The sequence below is a fragment of the Catharus ustulatus genome, chromosome 2 (genome assembly GCF_009819885.2).
Source record: "Catharus ustulatus isolate bCatUst1 chromosome 2, bCatUst1.pri.v2, whole genome shotgun sequence".
Taxonomy (NCBI): Eukaryota; Metazoa; Chordata; class Aves; order Passeriformes; family Turdidae; genus Catharus; species Catharus ustulatus.
This window is the reverse complement of record NC_046222.1, coordinates 26097785-26107375: the sequence shown is the minus strand read 5'-3', so window position 1 is coordinate 26107375 and position 9591 is coordinate 26097785.

Here is a 9591-nt window from a genome sequence, read left to right as displayed (position 1 = left end):
TGAGGGAGGAGATGAAGGAGGTGAGGGGGATGAGAGGTGACATAAGTGAGATGAGGGAGGAGATCAGGAAGATGAAGGTAGCACCAGTGCGAGCCTCATACCCCAAGGTTACAGCCCCGCGCCCCTCAGCTAGTGGAAGAGGGTACACCCCACGAGCTGACCTATGGTTTTTCCTGCGTGACCATGGGGAAGACATGGGAAAATGGGATGGGAAACCCACTTCTGTCTTGGCAGTACGGGTGCGTCAACTCAGGGAGGGAAATGCTAACCGAGGGAGCTACTCTAAAGTGAAGGTAGCCTCAACCTCCCATGACCAAGGTGCTGGGCATTACAGAAGGGAGGATGATCTGTCAGACCCACTTGAAGGAACCTCCACTATGTATGTTCAGGAAAGGAGTAATAGCCAGGGCTAGAGGGGCCCTGCCTCTAGCCAGGGAGAGGCACGGGATAACAGAGTCTATTGGATGGTGTGGGTCCGATGGCCTGGCACATCAGAACCACAAGAATACAGGGTATTAGTTGATACTGGTTCACAATGCACTCTAATACCATCAGAACATGTGGGGGAAGAGCGTGTTTCCATTGTTGGGGTGACGGGGGGATCACAGGAATTGTCTTTGCTGGAAGCTGAGGTGAGCCTGACAGGAGAGGGGTGGCAGAAACATCCGATTGTAACTGGCCCAGAGGCACCGCCCATTCTAGGCATAGATTTTCTCAGGAGTGGCTACTACAAAGACCCAAAGGGATACAGATGGGCTTTTGGAATAGCTGCTGTAGAGACAGAGGGCATTAAGCAGTTGAACACCTTGCCTGGACTGTCAGAAAACCCATCTGCAGTGGGACTTCTGAAGGTGGAAGAGCAGCGAGTGCCAATTGCCACCTCAACAGTGCACCGCCGGCAGTACCGGACGAATCGAGATGCTGTGATCCCCATCCACAAGATGATCCGTGAGCTGGAGAGCCAAGGGGTGGTCAGCAAAACCCACTCACCCTTCAACAGCCCCATCTGGCCCGTGCGCAAGTCTGATGGAGAATGGAGATTGACTGTGGACTATCGTGCGTTGAACGAAGTGACTCCACCACTGAGCGCTGCCGTGCCGGACATGCTGGAACTCCAGTACGAGCTGGAGTCCAAGGCAGCAAGGTGGTATGCCACCATTGACATTGCCAACGCATTTTTCTCCATTCCTCTGGCAGCAGAGTGCAGGCCTCAGTTTGCCTTTACATGGAGGGGCGTGCAGTACACCTGGAATCGTCTGCCCCAGGGGTGGAAACACAGCCCCACCATCTGTCATGGACTGATCCAGGCTGCACTGGAAAAGGGTGAGGCTCCAGAACACTTGCAATACATCGATGACATCATTGTGTGGGGGAACACGGCAGTGGAGGTATTTGAGAAAGGAGAAAAGATCATACAGATTCTGCTGAGAGCCGGCTTTGCCATTAAAAAGAGCAAAGTCAAAGGACCTGCCCGAGAGATCCAGTTCCTGGGAGTAAAGTGGCAAGACGGACGGCGCCAGATCCCCACTGAGGTCATCAATAAGATCACCGCAATGTCTCCACCAACCAGCAAGAAGGAAACACAAGCTTTCCTAGGTGCCATAGGCTTTTGGAGAATGCACATTCCTGAGTACAGCCAGATTGTGAGCCCTCTCTACCTGGTCACCTGTAAGAAGAACGATTTCCACTGGGGTGCTGAGCAACAGCAAGCCTTTGCCCAGATCAAGCAGGAGATCGCTCATGCAGTGGCCCTTGGCCCAGTCAGGATGGGACCAGAGGTAAAGAATGTGCTTTATTCTGCAGCCGGGAACCATGGCTTGTCCTGGAGCCTTTGGCAGAAGGTGCCTGGGGAGACTCGAGGGCGACCTCTGGGATTCTGGAGCCGGAGCTACAGAGGGTCTGAAGCCAACTACACTCCCACAGAGAAGGAGATCTTGGCTGCCTATGAAGGAGTCCAAGCTGCCTCAGAGGTGATTGGGACGGAAGCACAACTCCTCCTGGCACCCCGACTACCAGTGCTGGGGTGGATGTTCAAAGGAAAGGTTCCCTCTACCTACCACGCCACTGACTCCACATGGAGCAAGTGGATTGCCCTCATCACGCAACGCGCCCGCATCGGAAACCCAAATCGCCCTGGGATTTTGGAGATAATTACGAACTGGCCAGAAGGTGAAAATTTTGGTCTCGCCGATGATGAGGAGCAAGAACAAGTGAGCCGCGCTGAGGAAGCCCCACCGTATAACCAACTGCCAGCAGATGAAACACGCTACGCTCTTTTCACCGACGGCTCCTGCCGCGTCGTGGGAATGAACCGGAAGTGGAAAGCAGCCGTATGGAGCCCCACACGACAGGTTGCACAAGCTACTGAAGGAGAAGGTGGATCAAGTCAATTTGCTGAACTCAAAGCTGTTCAGCTGGCCCTGGACATTGCTGAAAGAGAGAAGTGGCCAAAGCTCTACCTTTATACTGACTCGTGGATGGTAGCCAATGCTCTGTGGGGTTGGCTGGAAAGGTGGAAAAAGGCAAACTGGCAACGTAGGGGAAAACCAATCTGGGCTGCCGACGAGTGGAAAGACATTGCCACCCGGGTAGAGAAGCTACCTGTGAAAGTTCGTCATGTAGATGCCCATGTCCCCAAGAGTCGGGCTAATGAGGAACACCGACACAACGAGCAGGTAGATCAGGCCTCAAAGATAGAGGTGTCACAAATAGACCTGGATTGGCAACACAAGGGAGAATTGTTCCTGACTCGATGGGCCCATGACGCCTCAGGTCATCAGGGCAGAGATGCCACGTATAAGTGGGCACGAGACCGAGGGGTGGATCTAACCATGGACAGTATCTCTCAAGTTATCCATGACTGTGAGACATGCGCTGCCATCAAACAGGCCAAGCGAGTGAAGCCCCTCTGGTATGGTGGGCGTTGGTCCAAATATAAGTACGGGGAGGCCTGGCAGATTGACTATATCACACTGCCTCAGACCCGCCAAGGCAAGCGCTACGTGCTGACCATGGTGGAAGCCACCACCGGATGGTTGGAGACCTACCCTGTGCCTCACGCCACTGCCCGGAACACCATCCTGGGCCTTGAGAAACAGGTCCTTTGGAGGCATGGTACCCCTGAGAGAATTGAGTCAGACAACGGGACTCATTTCAAGAACAGCCTCATAAACAGCTGGGCTAGGGAACACGGCATTGAGTGGGTGTACCATATTCCCTACCATGCACCTGCAGCTGGGAAGGTCGAACGGTGCAATGGCCTGCTTAAAACCACCTTGAAGGCACTGGGTGGGGGGACTTTCAAGAACTGGGAAAGTAATCTACCAAAGGCCACATGGTTAGTGAATACCCGAGGTTCCACTAACCGAGCAGGCCCTGCCCAATCTGAGCTCTTGGGAACACCAGATGGGGATAAGGTTCCAGTGGTACACATGAGAGGTATGCTAGGGAAAACTGTTTGGGTGAACTCTGCCTCCAGCAAAGACAATCCTGTCCGTGGGGTGGTTTTTGCTCAAGGACCAGGTTGTACCTGGTGGGTGATGCAAAAGGATGGAGAAACCCGATGCATACCCCAAGGAGACCTTGTTCTGGGGTGAACTACCTATGATACTGTGTCTGTAACTGCATGTATGTATGTAATTTAAAGGTTCTAATTTAATGTAGTATGTTAGCATGGAAAAAATTTGGGGTGGATAATGTTGTAGGTTGGCGAGGTTTAGAAATTTTTCCCATTATTATGTTAAGCTAGCCGGGATGGCTCTCCTATTAGCCGTTAAGAGCTGGAGATAAAGGACTAGCTGAAGCAATGATGGCCCATTAGGGAAAGGTGGAGTCCTGCTTTTGTGTTCCGCAAGTAAGAGGACACTGGGGGTAGGAGAACTACACAGCTCGCCGGCCGAACTGGAGGAGAGAGGTTCTTTTTCTCCTGTTGGGATCAGGCTTCTTGGATTTGGACTGCTAAAGCTTCCTGCTTCCTCTGAACAACTGGGAACTGGGACGCCCACGGTGAGCAGAATTTCCTTCCTCACCCTTTTCTTCCACCTGGGGCGGGTGAGGTCACCTGGCCCCCTCCCCTGCCCCTGCAGCAGCCGCCCGCCCTGGTCCATCGGAGAGTCATCGGTGACTGACAAAGGGACTGGGACTGAATTCCATTCTGTTCTGTCACTGGTTTTCTTTTTTTTCTTTCGTATAGCTGATGCTGTTTTTGTTTGTCTTGTAAATATTTCAGTAAAGAACTGTTATTCCCAACCTATACGTTTTTTGTGCCTGCGAGTTCCTGAATTCCTTTTTCCTGGCAATACTGTCCCTTTAAACCGGGACATCCTCTTTCTTCCCAAATTTTCCCAAAAGTAGGAACCACCCCAAAGGCATATTTTGAATCTGTAAATATCGTTCCTCTCTTTCCTTTTAATCTTTTTTAATGCCTGTAAAACTGCATACAATTCACATGCCTGAGCTGACCAACTCGCATTGAGGGGCTCTGATTCAAATACTTCCCCTGTTTTCCCATCTATGATTGCATATCCCGATTTTCTCTTCACAAAACTTCTCTTCGACCTCTACACAGACACTCTCTGCTCTCACAGGGACACTCTGCTGCAGCCAGAGTGATCCAAAGGACACTATATTCTCTCCCAGGCCCAAACATCCCATTTCTGACTTCTGCCTCCCTAAATCCTCCCCTGGGCCATTTTCTCTTACCCTACCAAAACGTACATCTCTTCTCAATTTAAACAGGTTAAAGAAAAGGAAAAAAACAAAGCACAGGCTTTCGAGGAAGGAAAATCCACACACCAACAGCTCCTGCAAAACCTTTAGCTCTACAACCTGCTTTGCACCTGCCACACATCACACTCAGTTCTGGATTTAAGATGAAATTTCCTTCAGGATGGTGGGAAGAGGGCAGACACAAAGCAGGATGCTCTTTTCTACACCCTTTTCACATATATCAAAAACAACTGCAACTTCATTGGTTTAGGGATAGCTACACATGTTAAACACCCCCAAGACTATCCTAATTCAGCTTTTGCCATGAACAGGGTTAATTCAACTAAACCATATTAGAAATTCAAGTGCCCCACTGGCTCTGACAGTCCTGGGGAGTACAGGGACACCAGTGCCACCACTAGCATTGCACACACAGCTCCAGAGGGCTGGGAAGAGCCGTTGGAGCTGGGACCCTGCACTCACACAGCACCTGGGAAGGTTTCATCCCCACACTTGGTCACAGTGGAGCAGCACCATCGGCTTTCACTTTAAATACCAGGACATCTCCCAGCACTATCCGTGCGGAAGTCCCTCTCCTCAAAAGGGGTTGAGTTTCTCTGAGAGGAGCAAAATAAAACAGTAACACCCTTTCCAGCTGCTCTGCTCACAACCTTATATCATTTCAGTGCTGTCCCTGCACATCTTCTAGCAATAGCTAAAGCGCCAGCACACAATCCCTGGGAAGGGCCAGGTCTCTCCCTCTTCCCCCAAGCATTTCTTTCTACGCGTGCCGGGGAGCAGGATTGATTTACAGAGAACAGCACACATGAGTGTGAATTCCGAATCATCTCCCCAGATTGTCCCGACTGCTCTTTCAAGCACTCAAAATCCCAACTTGGAATAAAGGAAGGGGGCTGTCCAAGCCCTGAATCCTTCTTCCTTAAGGCTTAAACAAGCAGTAACTGCTGCTAAAAAGAAAGAAGCAAATCCAAAGCAGTTCTTGCTGGCACGTGGAAACTTTAATTCACAAACCATTTTTCTCTTCCTTTTTTCTTTTACGTTTTTACTATTCTCTTCAATGTAATGTTAAATACCTTCCCAGTAAATTGCAAACACAATCAGAAACTCATGCTTTTTCAACTCATTTCACACATTCAGCAAACCTTCACAGCCTTTTCTGTATTACTTTTATTTTCTAGCAGAATTCACAAGAAAACAGAAGCTTAATTTTTCTACATACAATTTGCATTTCCCAGATATTCTTCTATCCTTGTTCTCCCCCTCTCTATCAGACACTGTATCCTAGGGCCAGTCCTGTCCTGTTACGGTTTAAACACCGCTCCTCCCCCGCCGGTGCTCCCAGCGGCACGGCTGGCAGCAGCACAGGCAGCCAGCGGGCGTCCCGCAGCCTCACGGGGACCAGCGGTCACTGCCGCTCCTGCTCGGGGCTGCCAGTGCTGACCGACGCTGAGTCCCCGCGGCCCTTAGGTGCCCCCCAGCCCCCACAGGCCATGCTCCCGGACCCGCACCTCTGCGCTCGGTCTGGCTGTTCATTTCCTCACTCATATCTTTGCACGCTCTCCCTTCCACCAACTCTGCCGCAACACACAGACACCACTTGCCCCCCCTTGCTGCCGTTGATATTCCCTCCCGATCGCCTTTACTGCCCGCCCCCCCCCGCTCTGGAAGTGGAGGACACAGGGGACCCGTAGCTGCCCCCCCTCTTCCCCAAATCTCTATGCAATAATGGATTAATTTTTCTTTAGACTTATTTCTCTTATCGAGACTCCCCTCCCAGTGTTCTATCATCCAACCCAGCTGGCTGTCCCTTGTTATTTCGGGCAACTTACCTTTTCTTCTTTGGTTTCTCCAGGGTTTTTCCTGGGGTTTGCTCTTTTTCTGTCTGTAATATATGTTGTTATAATTCGTGTTTATATAATATAAGAAGGTTGTATGAAATAAAATAAAATAAAAAGAACCTCTTAAACACCAAGCACCCGGGGCCATAGACAATGGCCGTAATTAGCATATCAACAGACCTAGCCCGGGGATCTCCACAACAGATGGGAAAAGATCATTGATAAAATACCTGCCAAGCACCACATATTAGAATCACCTCCCGATAGTTCCCATATGCGAGAAGACAGCACTTCATTACACATCAATATGGAGCAGACACAGCCTTCATCAGCATGCAAGAAGGACCTTTGTCCAGGGCAGCACCAGAAAAAGGATTTAATCTAAATATGAGAATCTGCAGCAAAAACAAAGGAAACTCTTGCCTCAGGCCAGAAAAACTGTATATAAGCTAAGCTGAGCTCCCTGGGATGGCAGTTGTGAACACAGGGGGATCTGATGCAATAGAGGTCAGATCAGTGTATATGATCACCCAGCACGGATTACCCGGGCCGGTGCCGTCAGGTTTTTCGTTTGTGGCTTCCCAGGACCATATCTTTAGTCGCAAAAATAAAAATTGCTGTTTTACTATTTAATTCGGTTTGATTCGGTTATTTATATATAACATGTCCTATTTCTTTAAAAAATAAAAAAATCCCAAGCTACCTTAGTACACCTTCTTATCGTGTTTCACACCGGGACCTTCCGAATCTGAGAAGTATTGAACTGCAGTTTAAACTTTATTTATTTCAATTTTTCCAATCTACTCACTTCACACAGAGAACCGTTCGGTGGAGCTTTTAGAAAGGAGACGAGCTCACTTTTCCTGGGCTTGAACTAGCCCCTGGACCGGGAGGTTTACCAGTTTTCCAAATCCTAGGAAATGTACCTCCCTCCCTATCCCCCCCATGACCGACCCCCAAAATACCCTTAGTTTTAGGCTTGACACGTGAGAACGAGTTCTTACACATAATGTTCACTTCCCCCTCAACCGACCACGTCCCTCGCGGGATGGTGGAACTGCGATTTCGGGGTCCGGACTCGCTCCATGATCAGATCACGTCTCACCCACATGCTCAGTCACACCTCACTCAACCACGCAATACTTACGGTTCCTTTTCCTGCGTGGATTCTTTGTGCATGTCGAGTTTTATGAGTGAAACAAAGTTGCTGCAGTAATCCGAGAGCTCGTCTTCCCCCTTTTCGATTGTGGCTCTGGTTTTAGTTTGGGTTCCTGACTGGTTCTGGGGAGTTCCCTGATCCCGCCAGGCCGCTGAAATCAGCGAGGCCCCTCCTGGACGGAAAAGAGGGTCCCCCCTGAACCCCAAATCAGGATCACGTCGAGGTCATCAGATTGTTATAGATAATAATCAAATCAAGCCGAATTAAATAGTAAAACAGCAATTTTTACTTTTGCAACCAAAAATATGGTCTTGGGAAGCCACAAACGAAACAGGACAGCACCAATCCCGGGAATCAGTGCTGTGTGAACACACAGGCTGATCTGACCTCTATTGCATCAGATCCCCCTGTGTTCACAACTGCCATCCCAGGGAGCCCAGTTTTTATACAGTTTTTCTGGCCTGAGGCGAGAGTTTCTTTTGTTTCTACTGCGGATTCTCATATTCAGATTAAATCCTTTTCTTGGTGCTGTTCTGGACAAAGGTCCTTCCTGCGCATCGATGAATCCTGATGAGGGCTGTGTCCGCTCCGTATTGAGGTGTAATTTTCCTTGGGAGTGCTGTTTCTCTCTTACGGGAACTGAAGCTTTGGAATGACTGGATTTACAGGAACTGGCATTGGTATGGGAGAGCTCCCTGGAACCACCAGGCTGTCTGATATGTGGTACTTGACATGTTCTTTATCGATGATCTTTTCCCTGTCTGGTTGAGTTAGGTTTGTTGATATGCTAATTAAGGTCTTTGTCTATGGTTCCAGGTGCTGGTGGCAGTGGCTGAAAGGTTCTCTTACTTTATTTCTTTATTTTATACAACCTTCTTATATTATATAAACATGAATTATAACAACATATATCACAACAAGAAGACATCCTAAATATATATTCTCACTGTGGGGCTCCTGCTGACTTTTGGAGGGCGTCTCCTGTCCCCAGATTGCTGGAGGACTCATAGGATGCTGGGCTAAATGCACTGGAACAGGAAGGACCCAGGGAACAGCAGTTCAAGTCAAGAACCTGGGCTTCCAGCACAGAGTAATGACAACTAAGTGGCTATTGCCAAGGGCAACCCCCTCCCAGAACAGTGCAGCAAGCAGCTTTGGCTTCTGGCATCATTTACATCTGCTTAGGTTTCCTTTTCCATGCAAGCCCCCTCTTCAGGCCCTCATTTAGGTAAGGACAGTAGTGAGGGGCTGTTGGCTGCAGAGCTCCTCCCTATTTCAAAGTGGGGGCTAAAACCCCTCTGGCTCAAAACTGAGCAGGGAGACATGGAAAAAATCCCCTCAGGCTCGGGCCTCCACAATCACTTTTAACCCTCCTTATCACCCCAAGCAGAGGCAACTCTGCACTGTCATACAAAATTAAACTTTTTCTTCATTCTTCAATCTAATCTCTATCTCCACAATATGATCCTGAGGTTTAATGTGATTATGATACTCCATATCACACTCCAACAAATGGCCCCAGCTGCCAAGCTAAGCGGTTTAATGAGATACTGTGTCAGTTATCAAATGAAAGACTGCAAACAAAGGCATTGCTTGCACAGTCCCATCCCCGGGATGTAGGGCATGGGTTACAAGGAAACATTCATGAAAAAAATGTTATATCTCTTCGCTAAGAGGAGAGGGCCTGCCTTTCTGCAAGAGTTTTGATGGAGAATTGTGCTCTATCGGGCAGGGTGGTAGATGCTCCGTGACTGGCAGCTGTGAGATGTGACCACAATGTTGTCTGGCCACGAGGGTCTGAACACAAAACAGAGAAAATACAGTTTGTCTTTGGTCAGATGTTACTACATCTGATCTAAACATAAA